The sequence below is a fragment of the Lissotriton vulgaris genome, chromosome 7 (assembly GCF_964263255.1).
Source record: "Lissotriton vulgaris chromosome 7, aLisVul1.2, whole genome shotgun sequence".
In the NCBI taxonomy this organism is placed as follows: Eukaryota; Metazoa; Chordata; class Amphibia; order Caudata; family Salamandridae; genus Lissotriton; species Lissotriton vulgaris.
Genome location: NC_141695.1, coordinates 802,085,080 through 802,109,875, shown reverse-complemented (window position 1 = coordinate 802,109,875; position 24,796 = coordinate 802,085,080).

Sequence of the window (24,796 nt, the reverse complement as noted above, 5' to 3'; positions counted from 1 at the left end):
CATGGGCTTTCAGCACTGCGGTGGGTGCTGTTTACAGCACCTCCCGCCGCAATGTTGAAGGTAGGAATGTGCCCGCCAGTGTGGCGGGCGCATCCTTATGTGGCTGACGGGACTGCCGCACCACTGGCTGGCGGTCCTGTGTTCCGTTACCGTTGTCCGCCCGCCATCGTAATAGGTCCATAAGTCTACTTTATTATCAGCGGCTCCATACAACACGCAGAGTTGATCCTCTGTGATTTGAATATTAATACACATGTAAAGTACAAGAAGAGATGCAATTACATGTAACGTACATGGTTAAATATATTGTTTTTAATGTCTAAATCCAATTTTTGGGATACATGATACCCTATGTGCTGCTACAACGTGCTACATTTGTTGGATCTGTCCCTCTATGTCTTTCCTTCCATTCTGTTTGCAATCCCCCTGCTTGTTTTATTCCCCCCCTTCTCTAATCTTTATTCTTGTTTCCTCTCTTTAACATCGTTCCCCTCTCCAAGATGGCCACGATCTTTCCCATCTGGGACCATTCTTCTTTTTTATATCATGAGCACGCCCACTTCTGGTCTTCTAATTATCAGTGTGCACGATGCTTGGCAGAAATAACTTGTTACTACCAAGAGCTGCACACTGCTGCTAATTCCCAACTGTGAGCACTCACTTCGCTGCTGCCCCTGACCCGCGAATCTGTGTCCTTCGGACCTAGAGGAAATTGACCCACACTACAGGTCATAGCATCTCACACTGCGGGATATACTCGGCACAAGCACTGCTTGCCGCCGTATCACTATTCTAGCAGGTAACCGCAATTATCCATGTTCTTGTTTTTTGTTATTTCGCATTGGTCTCTTCATCATTTTAGTCCTCCCATTTTTTCCTAGACACCCATATTATACCAGACCAACCAGCTTGGTTTGCAAATCATCATGATGTGATTCTACATTATTGAGCTGGTAAGGATGCACTGTTATGCCCGATATTGTTATCACTAGAGGCCTGACATGGTCGTCTTGCCCAGTTCCATCTGTTTTTTCAGGCTGCAGTGTTGACCCCTGATGCACTTGTGGCATTACTCTACAAGCAAATACTAATCTGGTTCACCACTGCATAGGTCAGCACCTTATTATTGCAAAAATTGCACTATGTAATACTGCCAGATTATGCACAGAGGTTTCAGTTTTGAGGATGACTCACGGTTACTATGACAGCATTTTGATACTCACAGTTATGAGATGCACGTCCCTTCTTCCCTTCTTTCTCTTTTATTATTTTTCTTTACTTTTCTTATCCTTCTATTCTCTCTTTGTGACAGGCATTTCTTCTCTCTATCATATATTTTAAGTACTGATGAAGGTCCCCATATTTCAATGAGGGATTGAAACGTCGTCGACCAAAATGTACCATGACTATTTCAAATGTGTTTTATTGTGATATATATAGCGTGGAAAATACATGGTGTTAATTCAATACTTTTGGAATCATGCTATATATGTCTGAGTTTTCTGGTTATATATTTTGTTCAGTTTTCCGGTCTTCCTCTCGAACCGTCACAGCTTTGTGTTTTTTTCTGAATATACATTAAATTACTAAGTATATGATCCTATGCTGCCATCGACAATATTTATTTTCTATATGTATTGTTAGAAATATTTCTCTAGAAGGGACCTTATGTTCCTCTACATATAACCTTACCCATGGTCCCTGTCGCATCCTAGGGTTCCCTTGTCTATGATACTCTTGGATGTTAAGTGAGTCGTAGAGTAGTACATATCACAGTGAGTACTTGTCAGTGTGCGCTTTTGCATACAATGCCTACAATGTTGCTGGTCCATACAGGAAATAACTAATATCATGTAAAGAGGGTCACAGGCTTTGTAACAAATGATGTTACATTATATTAATGCGTAAAAAAAACTTCATATATGATGTCACTGCCAGGCCTTTATTGATACTGGGATTATACTCTAGGACTCCAAATTCAAAAGTACAGTTTGCTCTTTAATATACACATCATTTGTAGAATGTGTGACATTCCACAGATGCACATATGCATAAATCCAATACAAAACAGCAGGACATGTAAAGCCAATGCATAGGCCCACACATTGTAGCCATGATGAACGAGGGTATTATCCAGGGCTCAGAACACCCAGCTCTACTGTGGAAAAACATGGGGTTTGACCTTTGCAATAAAGAATGACTTGGTCTGCTACTTGCTCCTAATTACAGGTCTTTTTGGGGGAGTTTTAAATCGCATAAACTATGGGGCCCATTATGATGGCGGGCAGATTGCCCCCGCCAGGGGGCAATCCATATTATGATGCCCAATATTCAATGCCTTTCCGTGGCCGCAATGCCGCCACAGAAAGGCATGCAGACTTCACTCTGGGGGCCCCCTGCGGGCCCCCAGAGTGAAGGACAGTAGGGGGGTGCACACGGGGGGGTACCTGTGGTACCGACCCTGCATTTGCATAATGAAAGCGGCAGGCACTGCGCGGTGCCTGCCGCTTTCATTATGCAAATGCATCACAAGCATTAATAGCATAGTGGAGTGGTGTGGCTCACTGGTTAGAGGCGGCAGACCTGGGAGCAGAGGACGGCCCGGGACCAGGGTTCAATTCCCGACGCGGCAGGGTCGTGAACCAGGGTCAGCGGACTCAATAATTCTCGCCTCGGTGCCTACTCTAACCAGGGATCACACTCTGCAACTCTGGGCATTAGCTTGCCTCATCTCCACAACGGCGCCCCACAAACACCGGGGATGCCTGGTTTCACCTTGGAGATACCCAGTAGGGACCATCTCACAGGAATAGCCAGGACGGGTTCCCCAGCGGTCTATAGCGCCAGGACGGGTCCGGGTAGCAGTGCGCTTTACAAGACACTTACATTTACATTTACATTGCGGCGGGTGCTGGTGTGAAAACTGCCCGCCGCAATGTTATTAATGCATGATGCGCCTGCCACTGTGGCGGGCGCATCCTAATGCCCACATCGGGACCCCCGCCCTTTAGGCAGGCGGTCCCGTTTACCGCAAGGGTGGCGGGCGGGCAAAGCCTGCCCGCCATCTTAATAGGCCCCTAAGTATCAGAGCGCTTTACATGAGCACCAATTGCATTACAGACGGAGACATCCATTTTTTTGTTAGGCACGAGGAGATTAAGTGATTTGCCCAGAATTATAGGCTGTTGAGCGTCATAGCTAAGACTCGAACTCGGTTCCCCAGCTTCAAAGTCTACCACCCTAGCCCTTAGGAAACATTCTCTCCCCTATTTATTGGGCCACATTTATTTATCAGACCTGGCAAAAATATAAATGCATATTCAAACATAAACACGCAAAGGACATTGTGTGTGTTTTCTTATACCCACACCAAAATTATAACGTGATTCAGGCTAGCCTATTAAATTAAGATATTTTATGAAAAATACTTTAATTGATATAATCAATTTATAATGAAAGTGACAAAACCAATAATGAAGTGTATCATAACATTAATTTGTGCAATGAAAGGTTTAAATGAATGTAATTAGATTACTTTCTAATTAATCTAGTCATTGATTAGAAACTGTTCGAAGACATACGTTAAAATGTTAAATTACTATATATAAGAAAATATTCCCACAATGCGTTTACAAGCTATAGGGAACTACAGAACAATTTTGTATTATACAGCTTCTATATGAAGAAACTTGCCAATGTATAATTCCAACACTGTATAATCTCTGTGAAGGCATCTAGCTGCAATCTGTGACAGTGTAAAACCCCAACATTTAGAAAGAAATGTTCAGCACACCCTTATATTCATTAAGACAGTTAATGACTATGTTTCCGTCAAAATTATAGCCTTATCTCTATCAAGACAATGCTCAAAATAAGCTGTTCAGATTCCCATATTCCACTCCGAAGACAGAGTCAACATCACTGGGGTTCTTCAAATACGTAATTCTTTTATTTTTCTTTGATGATATATCCAAAAGCAACAACAGCCAACACGTGTTTCGTCTTCCCTTACACTTTGTCAAGGCAAATGGCGAACTGATGCAAAAACAAAAAGTACGTCCCTTATTAAGGAAGTCCAAGAAATGTTCATGTCACTGCCATAACGTTCACCGCAAATTTTATATTACTTTCACCACCTGGTTATGAATACGGTAAGATATGCGCATTCGTGATTGAAAATGTGGCATTTATCTACATCCTCCTTATAAGTCTTTATGGTGAGCTTGAGACTATTTCATGAAAACGACGACCGAGACCCTGATAAGTCCTAAGGAGAAATCACACTCTCTTATCTCCCCACGCGTCCTACCGGTCCTGTAGGATGCGTGGGGAGATAAGAGAGTGTGATTTCTCCTTAGGACTTATCAGGGTCCTGGTCGTCGTTTTCATGAAATTGTCTATGGTATATTACAGCTAAGGCTCCCAGTTTTCCGTTTTTACTGATATTTACAGATAAATACAAGCATCTATTTTCTGATCTGTATTTTAAATATGGACAAAAACAGAACTTAGTTTTTTTGAGATTTTACGTGTTGTCAGTGACAGCCAAAGACTGTGCAGATTGACTGATAAGGAGTTACAAGAGAAAAAGTTTCCTAAAGAGGCTTGAAGAGTTGTAGATGTGCACAAGACTGATGCTCAAAAAGGCATGTTATTACAACAGTGTATTGATTCATCAGCTGTGTGCATTCATATCATTGAACCCTGCCAGGCATTCAAGTACGAGAGTACATATATTGGTTAAAAAAAGAGGAAATCTACTAGTTTCAGCTTCACTTTTTTGTACAGAACCTCAAATACCGGATAAACACAGTTAATTTAGCAAAAAATAAATATGGATGAACACAGGCCCAAATTACAACTTGTTTCAGTTTTGCGTTTACCCTGTGCTCACATTATATGGCCTATTGAAGCACTCCAATCCACAAAGAAACTTCCCTGTAGAACAGTATACCACTTTTCAACTGTATTAAATATGTGTCTCACTAGGAGGCACATTAGGATTGAAAACATAGGACATTAAAAAGGATTACATCTTTTTGTGATCCTTCCACATTCTGTTTGCCTTCTTGAAATAACTGGTGCTTTGAGAACAGCGCCTGGGTTAGCCATTGCTTGGAGAACATTGTCTTTCATGTAATCATGAATTTGCATGAACAGTGAAAGAAACCGTTTTCATCACAAAGAAAGAAACTTTCTTACCACCATATTTCAATAATATCCACATTGTATGGGTTTTGTTTCCTACTGCACACAAAACAGTTCACCGAGTCCATTGGATGGGGATTTGTACACCACTGAGGCACTATGCCCTCCATAATTGTGACTACAGGTTTGTAAACACAGCTTCCATCATCAAAAGTCGTTGCTAATTAGGGCCTGTTTTATTCATGAAAGATGTTCATAACCTGTCCCTCCCTTGCAGCTCCACAGGCTGTGGGTCAGGAGTGGGGAACCATGGCTATGCCAAAGGCCAGGTCTTGTGCCCAAGGCCCACGCGGTTTGTCTGTGCACTGAAGGCTGGAAGGGCACAGGGACTGGTCGCAGAGGAACAGGGTCCGCAGGGATCAACCAAAGGTCGCGTCTAGTGGGCGCTGTGTAAATGATAGTTCTGCATGCAAGGCGTAGTTATGGAGCCCATCCTGCTGCTGGGTCCTGCTGAGCATGGATGAAGGCTTGAGGACTCTGACGGGAAGTGAAATGGGCACTGTCCATAGGAGGATGTCATGCCCATCATGCTGTGCCTAGTGGATAATGTCAGGGGGTATCATGTGCATCACAAAAAAAACAGACACATTCAAGGGAAAAAGCCTTGCTAAAGATAGGCCATGCCATAAGAAATAGAAGAGGTGATATGAATATAATCCAGAGTTGCACAACTGAAATTTATCAGTTATGGTGAGCAACAGAACCACAGCTCCCACATCCCGCCAATGCACTAGTCACACTAGAAGGAATTAATATGGCGTGTGAAGCACACGGCTACATGAAGGCATCTCAGTGCTAGAAGAAATGATACTGGAGAGGAAACACACACATGTAATTGATAAAAGAAAAGCCAAATTTTAAGACTTGTCTTTTAAGTATGATCATGTTGAGATCTCAGGGGTGAAGATAGTGAATTCCATATTTTGACATGAGATAGGAGTCTGATCTGCCTCCGAGCTGGACAAACTTGATGCTAGGACTGCTCATCAGATGGTTGGATTCTGATCTGACATGGTGGGGATGTTTATACAAATGGATTTTGGTCCTAAGATACGCAGGTCCAGTTTATAAAGAGCTTCTGGGCACTTCAGAGCAGTCCAAGACATCAATGGTACTTTCGACTTGTAAATTCACCCACGCTAAGTCTCTACACTTGTGTTGAATCTTTGCTTTCGGGGCAGAATCTCTTCACTGCAGTGCTCAATGCGGAAATTCCACCCCGAGTACGGAAACTCTTCACTCGTAACTTTTCGAGTCCTAAGGCCAGTGGTGTAATGAAACTCGAGTGGGCCCTCCTGTAGGGGGTCCGCCAAGCTCCAGACAGAGTCAGGATCTGTCAGGCCAGGGGCCCGCCACCAATGCACAGTGCTGGAGAGGGCCCCTAGAGCTCAGAACCCCCAACGCCCACAACATGGGGACTGCGTGGGTTAATGTTACGCCACTGCCAAGGTTCTGGTGTGAATCGAGCCCTGAGATCTTTTTAAATGCTGGTGCTTGACATACATTCACCCCTAGCTGACGACAAAAAAAATGCTGTTGCTCCCTGTGCAAAATGCTGCAAGCAAGACAAGATTTCAATGATAGACCGAAAAAGAGTGGTACGACAGCGCTGCAGCTCAAGAGATGCAATCATGCAAACAGACCTTAAGGGGTTTGCCACCCACGGGGGCAGTGTCCCTGAAAGCACAGCCCTGGCACAGAACTCCTTCCATACCTGGATGCCTTTGGATCCGCAAGCTCCCTGTGGTCTCGGATTCCACGTGCTCTCCTCTCCCTGCGGGGCGGTCACAGGCTTTCAGTCCTTGTCCCCATCGTCCTTTCTCAATTGCGAATCTGTGCAACGAAAGATTAAAAACAATGTTGAAACATAACCCCACCATGCAGAAGTTCATTCTAACAATGCTATGCCTTTATTTATGTATCCCTAGTGACTGGTGGTGCCCTACTGGCCTTTCATACGCAGCTCTCCTGACTCCGACGGGCACTGCCCCAGTCCGGCCCCACCTGCCTTTCGGGGGCACCAGCCTGTCATGATATCTGCCCTCTCCCGGTTATGCCAGGCTGATGATGTTCATGACTCTGGCAGCCACTCGCTCAACCTTAAACACACGGGCCCAGCCGCGCCCAGCAAGCCTAGATAGAGCCACTTCATGGCCTTGGGCTCACACCGCTGCCCACTCACACTCTCACAGGACACCTGCAGCAAAATGAAAGGATAGCGAACGGGGCAGGGTGAATCCGAACCTGAAAAGTCCACTGACTTCTACTGCAAGAACAAACCCAGCCCGCTGAGACCCCAGCAGGATCCGGAAGCGGCAGGGGGGAGGTCAAGGCTTTTCACTCAAAGGACCCACAGACTGAGACTGACGTCTTATAGGAGTGCTCCTCTCGCATCCAACACACCACTCAAAAGGTGCTCCAAGGCAAGGGACTGGGGTGTGCCTAGAACCCCTCTCTCAAGCTCTGATCAGGCCCGCCAAGCTTCTTTACAACTCGCCAAAGAAGGGGTCGAGATGAAAGGCCTGGCACGCTATGTGTCTGCCTGGTAAACGTGAACACTGGCCTAGAATCCTTTAACACCGGATACTGGCAGTGTAGCTAACTCAAGAGCACACTCACCTACTCAAGAAAGCAGAACAGACACCTCCATTCACTCTTTAGGCAAATGGATTGCAATCAGCCCCTCCTTGAGGGACTGGGCCCACCATTTAATAATACCCCACTCTTGAACCCACAGTACCACCGGCTTAGCGCCCATCTCGGTGGTTAGTGCTCCAAAGAGACCACAAGTTCAAGATTAGTGCTCTGCAAGCATTAACAATAAATTAATAAATGGGCAATGGGAACCCCAGTACGGCATACGGTTGCGAAGAAGCACTGGACTCATCTCTCTTCTCTTCCCTGCTAATCCTGCATCCCTCTCGTCCTAGTGTTTCCAATCCTCCTTTTATCCAGGCAGTCCCTGCTTCTTACCACTCAGTCAGCTACAATCGGATCACTGACAGAATATCAGAAACAGAAATATATTTGGACAGACTATTTTGTCGAAAATATGGAAGACCAAAATATCAAGAAGGTAGTAAGTGGAAATAGGTGAGTATAGATTTACTATCCACATCTATGTACCTTGAAGATATATATATGGTCAAGGTACATATATGTGGAATTATATATAGTAAAACTTTGCTCACCTATGGAAACTTATCTTCACAATATTTTTGTCCTCGATATTCTTGACAGAATACTTTATCCCACAATATTTCTGTTTATGATATTCTGTGTCAGCATCCCTTCTTTCCAAGCGCTTGAAATCCATTGTCTTCACGTTGGCTCTGTTCCCCTCTCAGCACTTTCCATTCTTGCCTGCCTCTTCCAAGTCTCAGCGTCCACCTTACCCTCTGTCTTGCCTCAGGGCTACCCTCTTTCTCCTTGACAGCCTTTCTATTGCAGGGGTCTGTCCAGTGGCTCTCCTCCCATCACCCCTTTCGTTGCATAGTTAGACATGATCTGTCACTGCCTTTCACAGTATCAATCTAGGCATGGATAACACTCACAAACTCTCAACACAGATGTGCCTTCTAGTTAGACATCACTGCCCGCACAACAGCACACATCTCTTACTACATCTTGCATGCATAAAACTCAGCAGAACACTTTCAACAGAACATTTCACACACGTTCAATACAGCAGCATATAGTTGTGTAATCACTGTGTTTAGAACAACACTCTCCAACAGGGCACCCCATGCATCCAACACAGCTCAAATATGCAATTTGTAGGCAACATAGCGCCCAGTAGCACCTGCTACTATTGCCTTAAACATAGGCCTCTCTGTCCAGTCTCGGGCATGCATATGATCCGAGATGATGCCCAAACAATTTGGTTAATTTGAGAATTTTTTGAAGACTTCCCATGCATTAGCAATGCTTTTTAATGACTCTGCAAATGTTTATGCCTGTCAACAGCACAGAGTCAAGGCAGCAGTGAGAGTCCAGGAGCAGAAGTATAGATGGGTAAATGGAAGAAATCTGATCATCCATATCTTGGCCAATTAGTCTTCAACCCGGTATTGTTTAGTCCTGTTACACACTGCCGCAGAGGTCTGCCCATATGTGCTCAGTTTCAATAGCTTGACCTATCCCACTCCTCAATCCAGCCCCTAAGTATACTAAGCCACCCAGGTTTGGTGGTTCAGTGGACTCGTTACACCACTGCTGGCCACGGTTCCGTTCGCTGAGCCCAAGGCCGCAGGCCTGAATCCTGATGGGTCACTTAGCTTCATCTTCCTATCAAGATGGGTAACATGAGTACTGTGACATTGAGAAAAACACTGTTTTATTAACAAAGGCACAACAATTTAGCTTGAATAGTTGGTTCCGAATCATTGGGATAAGTCCGAATGCAGCAGTGAAAAAGTATTTACAGGATGAACTACCACAGTCCCAGGGAGATAGCGTGCACTTTAGTTCTTTTTTGAAGGCCTCACAGGATGGGTCTGTTCTGGTGACTCTTTGGGATGGAGTTCCAGACCTTCGGTCACTTCCTGGGAATGGAAGTTCTAGTGTTTTTCCTTTTTCAAAAGCTGCAGTTTCAAGTTCTGCTTGTGTTTATAGCACCTAGGTACCTGTAGGAGGGATGTGCACTCGACAAACAATAATTGAGGGTTGTCTGGAAATTAGGCATGTAAGGGAGGCTGGAAGATGGGGTTATGCTATTGTGTGTGGCATACATTGCCTGTACATATAGCATGCAGCACTTATGCATCGAATCAGTGAGCCATAATCCAAGTTTCTTCTCCTGCAGGAAAATCAAAAGTCATGGCCCCCAACACTACTAGCTTTTTAGTGGCATTGGCCGGACACGTGACTTGCCCTGATTCCGAACTACACCTAACTTTCAGAGTCGCGAGACGGAGACACTCCCTGTTTTGTCTATAGCTGTTAACCCTTGGGGACGCACAATAGTTTGTTCTTTGCAATTGTTCAACTATTAGCGCTTAAAGGGGCAAATCCTGGCAAAGAAGGATAAAGCAATAGACAACATAGGGAAAGGGGCATTGATAAACGTACTTTTAATGTCACCTAAATTTGTTTGACCTACAATAAAAATGTTAATAAAGTTATAGCATAAAAACATAATGCCACCTATTACTGAACCATAGAGAGGCAATCCAGTTTGTGGTACATGCTACATTTATAATCATTACTATGGTTCTATGTTGTTAATCAAGTGTTGTGCTGTGCAGCCAAAGCAGATTAATGCAATGCAGTGTTGCAGATCCGCACACAGCCGTCTCAAATGTCCTTACTTCTTCCCACTGCTAGGTATCACTCCCGCCTCTTCGCGTCTCCCTGCGCGACTCTGCAATGGAGAGACTGGCCATTCACCTTTAAAGGCTCATGCCCAGCTGGTGCCACTGTAAAGGGTTTGGGCAGGTCCACACCTCCGAGATGTCATCAACTGCTCGTTCAACTCCGCCACCTTCCCGGAAAGCTGGAAACATGCCGAACTCAGCGCCCTCCTAAGGAAACCCACAGCTGACCCCACCGAACTCAAAAACTACCGCCCCATCTTGCTCCTTCCATTCCCGGACAAAGTCATTGAGAAAGCGGTCAACAACCAGCTCGCCGCCTTCCTTGAAACAAACAAATCCCTCGACTCCTCACAATCCGGCTTCCGAGCCAAACACAGCACTGAAACCGCCCTCATCGCAGCAACAGACGACATTCGAACCCTCCTGGACAATGGAGACACAGTCGCCCTCATCCTCCTTGACCTCTCCGCTGCCTTCGACACAGTCTGCCACAGCACCCTTCTACAGCGCCTCAAAAACATCGGAATACAAGGAAAAGCATTGGAATGGATCACCTCGTTCCTCACCGGAAGAACCCAGAGAGTCCGCCTCCCACCATTCATCTCAGAGGCCACTGAAGTCATCTGCGGCGTACCCCAAGGATCCTCACTCAGTCCCACCCTCTTCAACGTATACATGAGCCCCCTCGCGGCCATCGCACGCCAAAACAACATCAACATCATCTCCTACGCGGATGACACTCAACTGATCCTTTCACTCACCAACGACCCTAGCACCGCCAAAACTAACCTTCACGAAGGAATGAAAGAAGTTGCCGAATGGATGAAACACAGCCGTCTGAAACTGAACTCAGATAAAACAGAAGTCCTTATCTTAGGCACCTCCCCCTCTGCCTGGGACGACTCTTGGTGGCCAGAAGCCCTTGGAAAAGCACCCATCCCGACGGACCACGCACGGAACTTGGGCGTCATCCTGGATTCCTCACTTTCAATGAATAGACAAGTCAACGCTGTCTCTTCATCCTGCTTCAACATTCTTCGCATGCTCACAAAACATTTCGTTGGTGTAGTAATTAGTTGGGATAACATGGGATACTACAGTTGGATCCCCACCGAAACTAGGAAAACGGTCACCCACGCTCTGGTCACGAGCCGACTGGACTACGGAAACACCCTCTACGCTGGTACTTCCGCCAAACTCCAGAAAAAACTCCAACGAATACAGAACGCTTCAGCCAGGCTCATTTTAGACATCCCGCGCAAAGAACACATCTCTGGTCACCTGAAAAATCTCCACTGGCTCCCCGTCAATAAGAGGATCACTTTCCGGCTCCTAACCCACGCACACAAAGCACTCTACGAAATCGGACCAGAATGCCTCAACACACGACTGTCCTTCTACATCCCCCCACGCCAGCTACGATCATCCAACCAAGCCCTGGCCACTGTACCTCGCATCAACAAAACCACCATGGGAGGCAGATCCTTTTCCTACCTGGCAGCTAAAACCTGGAACTCACTTCCCACTCACCTTCGCCTTACTCAGAACCACCTAGCATTCAGAAAGCAACTTAAAACGTGGATATTTGACCAGTAATTCCCCACCCCTCTTCAAGCGCCTTGAGACCCTCTGGGTATGTAGCGCGCTATATAAATTTTCTGACTTGACTTGACTTGACATGCTAGCTTACATCTGTTTCACTAGATGTAATCACAGTCCTCAACGTTGGCAGCACTAAACGTAACACTAAAACTACCTTGTGCATTACAAGCTTTGTGTTGGAGCTCTCCCCTTTCCAGTCTTCCACAAGGGCGCTGGATTGTAGGTGCTGAAGGTGCCTCAGCACCTACGGACATGGAGACAAATCAGAAAAATATTGGAAAGAGAAGACTTTCAATCAATCTTAGCGTAGGGGCTTCGCCCCACTGCTTTTATAGCAGTGCAAAATTTAAAAAAATGATAACGGTTGTCCGTTATTTTATTTTATTTTTACTATTGCAGTTTCGCCACAGTGCATCCCTGCGGATAGGGAGGGCGGGGCCGGCCTCCCCTGACATTGAGGCCGGAGGAGTGGTGCCTGCACCTACAATGTGCATGAAGATTTGGCCGGCCGTCTCAGGCCGGGCAAAACCGTCATGCACACTGGGCATATTCTCCACAGACTGTATTATACAACCTTAGTGGAGAACATGCCCAGCCTTCAAGCCCCTGTCTAAGCGCAGTACTGCGCGACTCAAACCAATCACAATGCTGCTTATGGCAGGGTTGTGGTTAGTCAGAGGTTTCTAAGAGGCTGGGTGTTTCCTACTGGAGAACACACGGCAGCTGCAATGGCAACCGCAACCTCCAGTAATTTTCTTTTCTTTATTATTTTTAGTTCCTACACTCCCCAACACCCCCAACCACCCTCCACGTCCGTTCGGTAGCAGCCACTACTGCAATCATATATCTTTTCAAGCAGAATTGGCCCTTTGTTCACATGCAGTGGAAGGTAAATGGTAGTGAGGGAGAGGTCGCAGAAAACCTTTTGCCAAACAATTCACATTCCTCTCTGATGGATACCTAAGTTTACATGTGTAGCTCCAAAGAGATGGCATTTACGAACAGATTTTTGCCACTCTCGTATTTACGTCCATTGAGGATGGTGGAATGAGGCATGTGAATGGCAACATTCCAAAATGTAGCTAACTTTTGAAGTTTACAAATGTTTAATATCAGGCTCAGTTGGACTTTGTCAGTGTAAAATGTGGTGGCAGATCCCTCAAAGTATGATGAGAAACAAACCTTCACATTTAGTTTACTCTCGTGTGTAAGCATGTCTAAATCATCTTTGATTTATGAATAGGCTCTTTTAAAAATCTCACTATGAATAAGCGTTAATACTTTTAAGAATACTGCATCATAATGCCCCACTGAACGATATTTTTGCAATAACTGATTCAGACTACCATCTCACCCATATTCTTCCCTCAAACAAACAGAAGCTCCCCACTTAAAGTTTACTGTTGATTTTCACGCTCGCACATTCAGTAACAGCAGGATTTTTTATACATTTAGTGACCTAATGCCCCTGGCCATCATCCACTGTCAGAAAGTGGTTTCAGCTCCACTAGTCTCCAATGTAAAACAAGAACTGGCAAAGCAAGTCTCACCTATGCAAGATCTATTGACTTTTGTCAATAGTATTTAGCCATATTACTCAGCAGCGTGGCCAAAAAGGCGGGGAAAATGCTGTGGGTGGTGTGTCACAATTGACTGCGAAGCCACGCTGGTACACGTCTCCCACTGGCTTATACTGACGTGCACCAACAGTAAGAATACAAGATGTGGTGCCAGAGACAAGTATAAAAACTCAATAAAGCTAATAAGCACCAAGTGTCTTCACTTGTGTGTGGTGTGGTCATCATTATTACAAATTCACCTGACCTCCCCGTTTCCAGAGGCAAGCTTTACCTTTCCACTGGTCTCCATTGTGAATTAATTGGCTATTGTGCTACATCTGGTTTCTTAATCAAGTTCACACCAAAAAGAAAAAGAATAAAATTCAAAATTCGGCCCATATACAAAGCATTTTTAGAAAAACATACAAAATTTATTCATTCTCAAATATTTCACGAAGCTCAGATATATAAGCTGGTACATATAACAATTACTAAACATACACAACCAGACAAGTGGCATACAAAAAGAGGTTACATAAAAGAAGGAGTTCCAGAACAATACAGGAACTACAACAAACAAAACAATGTGTCCTCCATAAATTGCGGCCACAGTTGCATCGACGGCGTTTCGACCTTTGTCATTAATACATGGTCATCTTCAGGACAGCTAGTTAACTGAGCTTTCCACCAACCATTTTCTAATCAGACAAATGAGACCAAGCACAGTATTAATCAATGCATGTGTCAATAAAGTTGGTTGTGTATGTTTAGTAATTGTTATATGTACCAGCTTTTATATCTGAGCTTTGTGAAATATTTTAGAATGAATAAATGTATGTTTTTCTAAAAATGCTTTGTATATGGGCCAATTTTGCATGTTATTCTTTTTCTTTTTGGTGTGCACTTGATTAATTATTGTCTAGATATGTTTGTCATTTTTGCACATTCTGAACCGTTGTTAGGATAAAATACTGGTAGCCCCTGGTTCAGGTGGTTAGGGCTGCCCCAATGGTGGTTTGTGACATCTGGTTTCGTAGCACAACATTGCCTCTTCTGGAAATTAAACTTTTTGAATTTGAAGGTCTTATTTGCTCCCTAACTTCCTTTTCCTGCGACGACTGGGAAAGCATAAAAGAAAGTACCTGAATCCGAGCACACGAAGCAGAAGGATACTAGTTATTAAATTAATCAGTACTTGGTCCATGCTCCATGGAAACGGCAAACACATGAAGAGGAGAGTGAAAACGGCATGCGCTGACCAATGAGAAGCAAGGAAATAAGAGTGATAATGAAGCCAACTAACGATAAGTAATGGTCGGGCTCTAAGCCGTGTTTTTTGGCTTTTTTTAAGAAACAAAAGATCTTGCAAGCGACAGTGCATATGCAATCTCAAGTCTGACCTAAAAATGCTGCCCACTTGCAGGAACATCAACAAATCTCATGATCACAATGTGCAAGGCTGCAGGGCAGCATCATGCCCGTGGTGCCCAAGGCAAGCCAGTGACATGCCCCACCATGTTTCCAGTTTCTGTCTTATTAGCTCCTGATCTCCTCTCTCTGCTGCTGTATACTCTGTTTCGAGTTTACCTGCCATTGTTGAGAAGTTCACAATGCTGCCCCGCTGTGAATAAGACCCATCAGATTCACCCTGCAGGTACCACTATTATATTCATTACAATACAGCAGTGTTGACGGGCAAACATATTTGAGATACCGAGATGCTGAAGCAAGCCCTCATGTGTAAGCAAGCAGTAAAAGGTCATATGCTAGGCAGAGGGAAGCCATGGCAGTTTTTTCCGGTAGTGATGGTGGGCGATTAAACTTATTTGATACCATAAAACATCGATGCGGCTTACAGATATTACGCACTCGATTTCTGGGTCCACGTTTACATGTGTCCTGCTTACAGGTAAGGTGTCCCTGGATAATTTCACATGCTACTGGATGCGTCTGAGATCTTACGTCCTCTCTCATACATACTCCACCTTTATGAGAAGAGAGCAGTTGTCAAGAGCAGGGGAAACGCCAGGACACCATATAGGGGGTAGAAAATTTACAAGACTTGCGTGGCTTCTATATGATATTTGAAGAAGTAAATAATCCACTCAAAATCTTCACATCCAAATGCTATGTTCCAGACCCCTAGATTAGAAGCACAGTAAACATGTAGGGAGGTAAACAGAAAACACGCCGATGACTGTGTTGAAAAGAATAATGTAAGTGCCTGAAAAAGGGGTTAAAAGCTGTGTTATGCTTTTCATAACAGCTGGCAAGATGTTCCAGCTGGTTCAAACACCTGCTGTACAGATGTGTGCGTATGTAGAGGTCCAGGGGCATGACGGGCATCCCAGCATCCCCCGCGGTTTGGGGGCCCCAGTCATCTGGACATAAAGGGGGGGGTTGCTCGCCTTGTCAGCTTTACGGTATAGCTATTCCTTTCAAGGGGGCCCCATAAGGTTTCTCTACCTCACAGTGCAGGTCACAAGGGTTCACCTTTTTAGACCAATAAGAGAGCAGCATTAAGTTGGGTCATAATAACACTTCTTATTTACCGCACCATAAGACTAAAAGTCGGTGGGAGCAGTTCCTCTACACAAATAAGTGGTTAGTGAGTGAATCCAGAGCGGGATAGCTTATCCTTTCAACCTCCTGAGGTTGATATACTGAGTATCATTAAATAAGGCATCCATGATCCAGTGTATCAGTGTGCCTGCCAATTACAAGGAATTTGACCTTACAGCACTGTGATAAGACAGACATTTCCTTCCTAGTTTTCTGACGGCCATTGTTAGATCCAGGGCTTATCACAGAACCAAATCAACCGGAGCATGGCCGACGGCCGGCTATATTTTGGCTTACATCAGCACTTGGAGAGAAAGCTTTCTAGAGAAGAAGGTCAAGTTCGTTCGATGAAATGCTGCTTTTTAAGACACACAGTGAAATGGAAAACAGCATTTTCAATCAATTGGAGCCGAGACAAGACAGAAAATTGATATGCAACGCAAAAATGCAAAAGTAGTTTGACCTGGCGTACATTCCCATCAAATGCATGGTCCTCTTAACGTGCCCTTTCCTTCCGACAGTGAGCAGCGCCACACTCTTTTACTATTGTGACAGTGAGTCACAGCAGCATTTGCTTAACAGTTTACGGAAAACATTGTTTTTCTTCAACAAAATCAAGAGCTGTCAGTAACTCCTGACCCTTGGCAGGTAAAAATCTGGTAGCCTTGCAGTCACCTGGTGCATGTGGCAAGGGATAGCTTAGGACACAAACCTAGTTACAGGCATTGGAGATCTGTAGATCCTACGGTTGACCTTCTTTCTGCTCCTCACTATTGACCTCCATACGCCTCCACCCAGCGCCAAGATACTCCCTGGAGTGAACGATGCGCTTTACAAATACCGTCATTCATTCACTCAATTACAGGTTGGACCTACCAATGGAAACCAGGATTCCACATAGTGCCTGTAGTATACAGTGAGGGCAGGAAAGAGCCATCTTGGTGGTGACCACCCTTTCTTCATCTTGGAGGGGACAAATCAAGAAAATATAACTTGAAAAGCGGGGTCGTAACTTACACTCTGGAAGCAGCAAAGACAGGGACTGCCCCGGATCTGAAATGGGACAGACTTCCAGATCTTTGGAGGATATCAGGAGTCAAGTCAAGTCAAGTCAAAGAAATGTATATAGCGCACTACATACCCAGAGGGTCTCAAGGCGCTTAGGGAGGGGAGGAGGATTACTTGTCGAATATCCACGTTTTAAGTTGCTTTCTGAATGCTAGGTGGTTCTGGGTAAGGCGAAGGTAAGTGGGGAGTGAGTTCCATGTTTTAGCAGCCAGGTATGAGAAGGATCTTCCTCCCATGGTGGTCTTGTTGATGCGAGGTACAGTGGCGAGGGCTTGGTTGGAAGAACGTAGTTGGCGGGAGGGGGAGTAGAAGGACAGGCGTGAGTTGAGGCATTCTGGTCCGATGTCGTAGAGTGATTTGTGTGCGTGGGTTAGCAGTCGGAAAGTGATCCTCTTATTGACGGGTAGCCAGTGGAGGTCTTTCAGGTGACCAGAAATGTGTTCGTTGCGTGGGATGTCTAATATGATCCTGGCTGAGGCGTTTTGGATTCGTTGGAGTTTCTTCTGGAGTTTAGCGGTAGTACCTGCGTAGAGGGTGTTTCCGTAGTCCAGTCGGCTCGTGACCAGAGCATGGGTGACTGTTTTTCTGGTTTCGGTAGGGATCCAGCGAAATGTTTTTTTGAGCATGCAAAGAATGTTGAAGCAGGATGAGGATATGGCGCTGACTTGTCTGTTCATTGAGAGTGAAGAATCCAGGATAACGCCTAGGTTCCGTGCGTGGTCTGTCGGGATGGGTGCTTTTCCAAGGGCTTCCGGCCACCAAGAGTCGTCCCATGCAGAGGGGGATGTACCTAAGATGAGGACTTCTGTTTTATCTGAGTTCAGTTTCAGACGGCTGTGCTTCATCCATTCGGCAACTTCTTTCATTCCTTCGTGTAGGTTAGTTTTGGCGGTGCTGGGGTCATTGGTGAGAGAAAGGATCAGTTGAGTGTCATCCGCGTAAGAGATGATGTTGAGGTTGTGTTGGCGGGCGATGGCCGCGAGGGGGCTCATGTATACGTTGAAGAGGGTGGGGCTGAGTGAAGATCCTTGGGGTACGCCACAGATTACTTCAGTGGCCTCGGACTTGAATGGTGGAAGGCGGACTCTCTGAGTTCTTCCTTCCGGTGAGGAACGAGGTGATCCATTCAAGTGCTTTTCCTTGGATTCTGATGTTTCTGAGGCGTTGTAAAAGGGTGCTGTGGCAGACTGTGTCGAAGGCTGCAGAGAGGTCGAGGAGGATGAGGGCGACTGTGTCTCCATTGTCCAGTAGAGTTCGAATGTCGTCTGTTGCTGCGATGAGGGCGGTCTCAGTGTTGTGTTTTGCTCGGAAGCCAGATTGTGAGGAGTCGAGGGATTTGTTGGCTTCGAGGAAAGCGGCGAGCTGGTTGTTGACAGCTTTCTCGATTACTTTGGCCGGGAATGGAAGGAGCGAAATGGGGCGGTAATTTTTGAGTTCGGTGGGGTCCGCTGTGGGTTTTTTCAGAAGGGCGGTGAGTTCAGCGTGTTTCCAGCTTTCCGGGAAGGTGGCGGAGTTGAAGGAGCAGTTGATGACGTCTCGGAGGTGCGGTGCTATGACGAAGTCTGCTTTGTTGAAGATGTGGTGAGGACATGGGTCTGTGGGGGATCCTGAGTGGATGGAGTTCATCAGGCGGATGGTGTCCTTAGTGGAGATTGGGTTCCAGTCGTTAAGGGTGTTCATGGGGGGCGAATGTTCAGCATAAGGTTGGGTGGGTTGGTCTCCGGGTTGGTTGCCGAAGCTGTTGTGGATGTCTGCAATTTTGTTGTGGAAGAATGAGGCTAGGGAGTCGCAGAGGACTTGAGAGGAGGTGATGTCGTTGGAGTTGGCCGAGGGATTGGTAAATTCCTTGACGATGTTGAAAAGTTCCTTGCTGTTGTGGGCGTTGTTGTCAAGTCGATCCTTGAATGTTGTTTTCTTGGCCTTTCGGATTAGTTGGTGGTGTGTGCGGGTGGCGTTTTTGAAGGCGTCCTTGGTGCTAGTGGTTGGGTCTTTTTTCCAGGCCTTTTCTAGGGAGCGGCATAGTTTCTTGGACTTCTTAAGATCATCGTTGAACCATGAGGCCTTCTTGTTGCCAGGTTTGCTTTGACGTTTTTTCAGTGGTGCTAAAGTGTCGGCGGTGTTGGATAACCATAGGGTGAAGTTGGCGGCGGCTTGGTCTGGGTTAGAAGAGTGGGCTGGGGTGTTTAGAAGGAGCGATGAGGAGATCTGGTCGATGGTGATTTTGTTCCAGTTTCTTTGCAGAGTTGGTTGGGGGTGGTTGATGGGTTTTGGCTTGTTGTAGGTGAAGTGAACGCAGCTGTGGTCAGTCCAGAGGAGATTCGCAGTGTGGCTGAAGGAGACATGATTGCTGGAGGTGAAGATGGGGTCGAGTGTGTGACCTGCGATGTGGGTGGGGGAAGTGACCAGTTGTTTAAGTCCGAGGTTGGCGAGGTTGTCCAAGAGGGTGGTGGTGTTGCGGTCGTTGTTCTTTTCAAGGTGAAAGTTGAGGTCTCCCAGAAGGATGTAGTCTTTGGAGGGGAGTGCGTGTGGAGTGATGAAGTCCGTGATGTCTTCACTGAATTTTGCGCGGGGTCCTGGTGGTCTGTATAGGAGGGTGCCTCTGAGTGTGGTCTTGGGGTCGATGTGGATCTGGAAGTGAAGGTGTTCGGAGTTGGCGAGGTTGGCGTCAGAGCTGGTTGAAATGCGGATTGATTTTTTATGGACGATAGCGATGCCTCCTCCTGTGTGGCCGGTACGGTCCTTGCGTGTGATCTTATAATCTTCAGGGATGGCAATGGTGATGTCTGGGGCGGAGGAAGCGTTCATCCATGTTTCTGTTAGGAAGGAGACGTCTGGAGAGGTGGTGTCTAGTAGATTCCATAGGTCAATGGCGTGCCTGTGGACCGATCGGGTGTTGAGCAGGATGCATTGTAGGTGGTTGGGGTCGGGAATCTGTGGTGTGGTCGCAGCGGGGATGTTGTCGGTGCCGATGAATTTGCAGGAGTAGCAAGAGAAAGGTCAATGGGTGTGTCCAGGAGCGGCTTGGACGCAGTTGGGGGCGCGACCGGGGTTAAGGGCTAGGAGGGTGGCGGCATCGTAGGTAATGCGGGAGGGCTGGGCAGCGCGAGGGGCAGGGGGTCTGGCGCTGGGCGCGGTCCAGGCGCGGACGGGCGTAGACGGGCTTACCTTTGGCGCACCTTCGGCGCGGATTGGGCGCGGTCGCTGCGCGTGGACGCTGCCCGCAAAAGCTCCTGTCATAAGTGGATGGTGGAAGGGGAGGGGCGAGGCAGGCTCAGCTGGGAGGCGGGAGCGTGATTGGAGGGACGGGCTTGGACGTCACACTAAGCAAATGGCTGCAACAATAACAACTTTAAGCAGGGGGAGGTTGGGGCGAGCAGTGGAGCGCTATTACTGCAAAATGGAATTACAAATAATAATGCTGAGTGGAGGACGCTATGATGGGCAGCACAAAGCAGCGCTATGAGCAGAGCACGTGAAAAGTAGAAAGCGGCGCTACGATTTTAGCACAGTGAAAATCAATTACAAAGCAGCGCTAAGGTCAGATCACAATTAAATCCCAATGCGGCGTAGTGATAAGGTTTAGGATGAAAGCAGGCACAGAGCACAGAGCAAAGCAGCGTAGGGATAGCGCTACGATACCCAGGAGGACAGAGGGGAGCAACCGGATCTGCACGAGTCAGGACGGTCAGTGATGTTGTCCTTTGGTCCCGCCTAGAGAGGCTGCACTGGGCGTTGTGTTACCCTGCCAAGAGCATGATTTCTCTCACCCAGCACAGTGCGGAGCTTGAGTGCAGTGCCCTGAAACTGATACAGCGGATCTTGAAGCTGAAATGGTGGAAAGGAGGAGCCAAAGGAATTTCCTGATAATAGGGTGATCCTGTCAGGGTTCTTAAATCCTTTGGCAGGGTTGGCTACAGCATTGGCGATGCCTGATAGGCTGCTTAGAAGAGTGGCCATAAGGCAGGTCGGAAATTGTATTCAGAAAGCTTAGCTTTCATTCTGAAGCACGGGTCGGGGAGAGTCAATACTAAGTGATTTTTGGTACTCTTTGTTAAGCAAGGCTGGTATCAACAGAGAATATCAAGGATCTGGCACTGCCAGGGAGTTATGGCGTGAAGCCATCTTGGTTTAGTGCTGTAAGCCAGTACTGTATTTGTTGTTGGTATACCTCACTGATGATGTCTACAGTGTGTTGTGTCAGCTACGGCCTTGGATATCCAGGCCCAGTATATGATAAAGTAGTCTTCCCAGGGTGAGTTGGATTAATGCCAGGCGTAGGTGTAGTGCGAACCCAACCAATGCCAGCTGTTTATGAGAACCCTAGGAACGTAAAAGTGTTAAAAACCATACATGTTCCTTTAGAATGAGTTGGAGACTATGAAAAAAAAGTTTTAGGCCTAGCGTTAACCAAGACCTTTTGATTTTTATAAAATTAATGTAGTATACCTTTAGGGGCTTTCAACCAGCCTTCTTCATCCATTGAGCTGTAGTTGTGTCAGTCACATTGTAATGCCACCCACCACAGCATGGGTCAATGGGTCAGACACGGACTAGCCTCACTTTGAGTGACGGCATTCTGCCCTTTCACAAAGCGCACATCCATACACAAAGAAGTCCCTTTAGTGCCATGGTCTACAATGGCAATATGTGCTTTTTGAAATCTACAAACATAATTTTGGTTTTAGCTAATGTTTTTTTTTAATTGTATTGGGCAGCTCCCCCAACAAATAAAGTTTAACAAAAGCAATGTCCAAACTAAACAAGCATTGACAAAGCCATAAGGCTGGCAGCCAGCAGCAGACATATTGGCTTGGCCTATGATTGCTGCATTTTGTAACAATGCAATCTTTTACGATCCACGGGCGGGCAATATGTTTAAATAGAACTAACCCGTCACCGTCAGCAAATCCAGAGATGCTTTCTGAATTTCCAAGAAGATTTGATCTGTCTCTGCATTAGTGACCTACATACCCCGAACAAATGCGCTCCTCTATTCACCAAGAAGTTTCCATGTTGTTTTCTAACCCCAATTCCAGCACACCCCACCCGGCAGCGTAAAAGACAATATGTGAAAAAGCTCTTTACAGAAAACTGACGATCGTCTCCACTTCCTTTCTACAAACCTCTATTTTCACATGTTTCCCAATTAATCCGGAGAGGGCCTGTCGCCGAAAACGGCAAATTGGACTTCGCTGATCAGAGGTTAAGATGCGAGGCTCTCTCGCGCACCGAGCCCTTCCTCATTTAAACCTGGTGTGTCAGAAGACGGTGTCCAAGACTGAAGCCAAAGCGGGCTGAGACAAAGGTTCACTCTCAGTCAGCCACATGCCAGTTCCGTCTGGAAAAGAAAAGAGCCCGTCAAACCTGGCACCCTTTCAGAAGCGCAGCCCCCGGGGTAAATGTGAAGACATCGCCATGCTCCGTCTTTCTCTCCAACTGAAGCTTCAGAAACTGCTTTGCAGGTGAAAGGAACAAATAAATGAATTAATCACCAGGTGCGCCATTGTGGAGCCTCCCTGCGCGAGCGCCACCTGCGCACCGTGATGCATTCCACACAGGAAGCGTGCCTCAACTCCGCGCCCTTAGATGCGTCCGCCTCGAACGCCCTGCTGCAAATGAGGCGGGTGCCCGGCGCAGTCTACTGGGCTCCGTACCGAACTCTTTTAATCATCAACTCCCGGCCGGCAGAGGGAGGAGAGGCAGAGGCCGCGGAGGTGGACCCGGCCGAGCTTCCATCTTATAGAGGTTGCATCTCGCTCAATGAGAGGCAGACTAGCATCCGGCCTAGAGGAAGCGAGGACGGTGGCGCTTTCTTCAAACAGATGGTCCATGAGATGGAAAAACAAGCATTTACAATGCAATGGTCTCGTCTTTGCTAAAGTTAGAGCTATTGGCATTGCAAATGGCATTTTTTTCATTTTTCGTTTAAAAAAACAACATGAATAAATGGTATTGTCACTTACAATGGCAACAGGTGGGCATTAGAGAGTAGTAGAAAGTATTAGCAGTGATTAATAGTTAGTAGAGAGTGACTAGTTTATAAATAGAGAGTATACTTGAATAGAGTAGAGTAGGAGTGAGTTGTAGGCAATAGTAGTTAGTAGTATAGAGTGAGTAGTAGATAGTGTGTAGAGAGCGTGTAGGAGTTAGCGAGTAGTAGAGACAGAGTAGTAGTGAGTAATGAAAAGTACTATATAGAAATAGATTTAGCGTAGTGTCGTAGATAGTATATGGAGTAGTATATCTATTTAGTAGAGTGAGTAGTGAATGACTTTTAAAATAGAGTATATATTAGAGAGCAGTAGTTAGTACTTTTGAGTATTAGAGTGTAGTAGAGAGTAGTAGAGTAGTAGAGAGTGAGTATAAAATTGTGGATAGTGTATAGGACCGGATCCCCCAGCGTGCTCCACGCTCGCCCAAACCCACCAATTAATCAGTACTTTGAGATAAGGTGGGTGTAAAAAGGCCATGTTTAATGTCAACATTCATAAACATGACATATTATGATTATTAAAATTACATTGAAATTACATTAAAATTACATTTATGAGCAAGACTTTATTAATGAAGCATGTTTATCAATTGCATTATCTAATTGCATTATTATTCAAAACTGTACAGATAGTCTTCTTTCCCCCAGCACCAAGGGGCCCTCTGGTCCGCATCTCCCCAGGTTGAGATGCCCACGCAAGGTGCAACCCACCTGCGCCACTTGAGCGATGGGCCCCAGCCCTCGGGTCCTTGTCCGCCATTTCCAGGGCCCCACCTCTCGTCTACCAGGCTGCCTAGGAGGCTTGTACCTGTTGCCCTAGCCTCCTCCAGCCAGTGGCCTCCATCCCCCTGCAGAGAGCTTACCTTCTCTCCCCTCAGTGCTGGCCTAGGGAGTGCGCAGGGCGGACTCCCGTCTATTTTGTAGGTCTCTATCAATGGTCGAATGTCTCTTCTCCGCAACACACCCTTCCGAACAACTGCCTTAAAGGGACGGTGGGTGGTACTTCAAAATTGCTTCTAATGGATCAGGCGAGGGAGCGGGCACAAGCAGGGTGCGGCGAGGTCCGGGCGCAGGAAGAGGCCGAGACCACTGTGCCCTCGACCTAAATAGGTCACGGCCTCTGACCCCACCGGACATGCGTCATAGCTGCCCGGAAGTACTTGCTCGGGCCGGCCGCCCATAGGGCGGCTGGCTCTCTCTATTCAACAAATGGCGTTGCGTGGGCCAGGGGGCCGGGCCCTAAAGGCTTGCTCGTCGAGCCTCGCTCTTCGTATAGGACTCGGATCCCCCCGTGTGCTCCACGCCCTCCCAAACCCACCAATTAATCAGTACTTTGAGGTAAGGTGGGTGTAAAAAGGCCATGTTTAATGTCAACATTCATAAACATGACAGATTATGATTATTAAAATTACATTGAAATTACATTAAAATTACATTTATGAGCAAGACTTTATTAATGAAGCATGTTTATCAATTGCATTATCTAATTG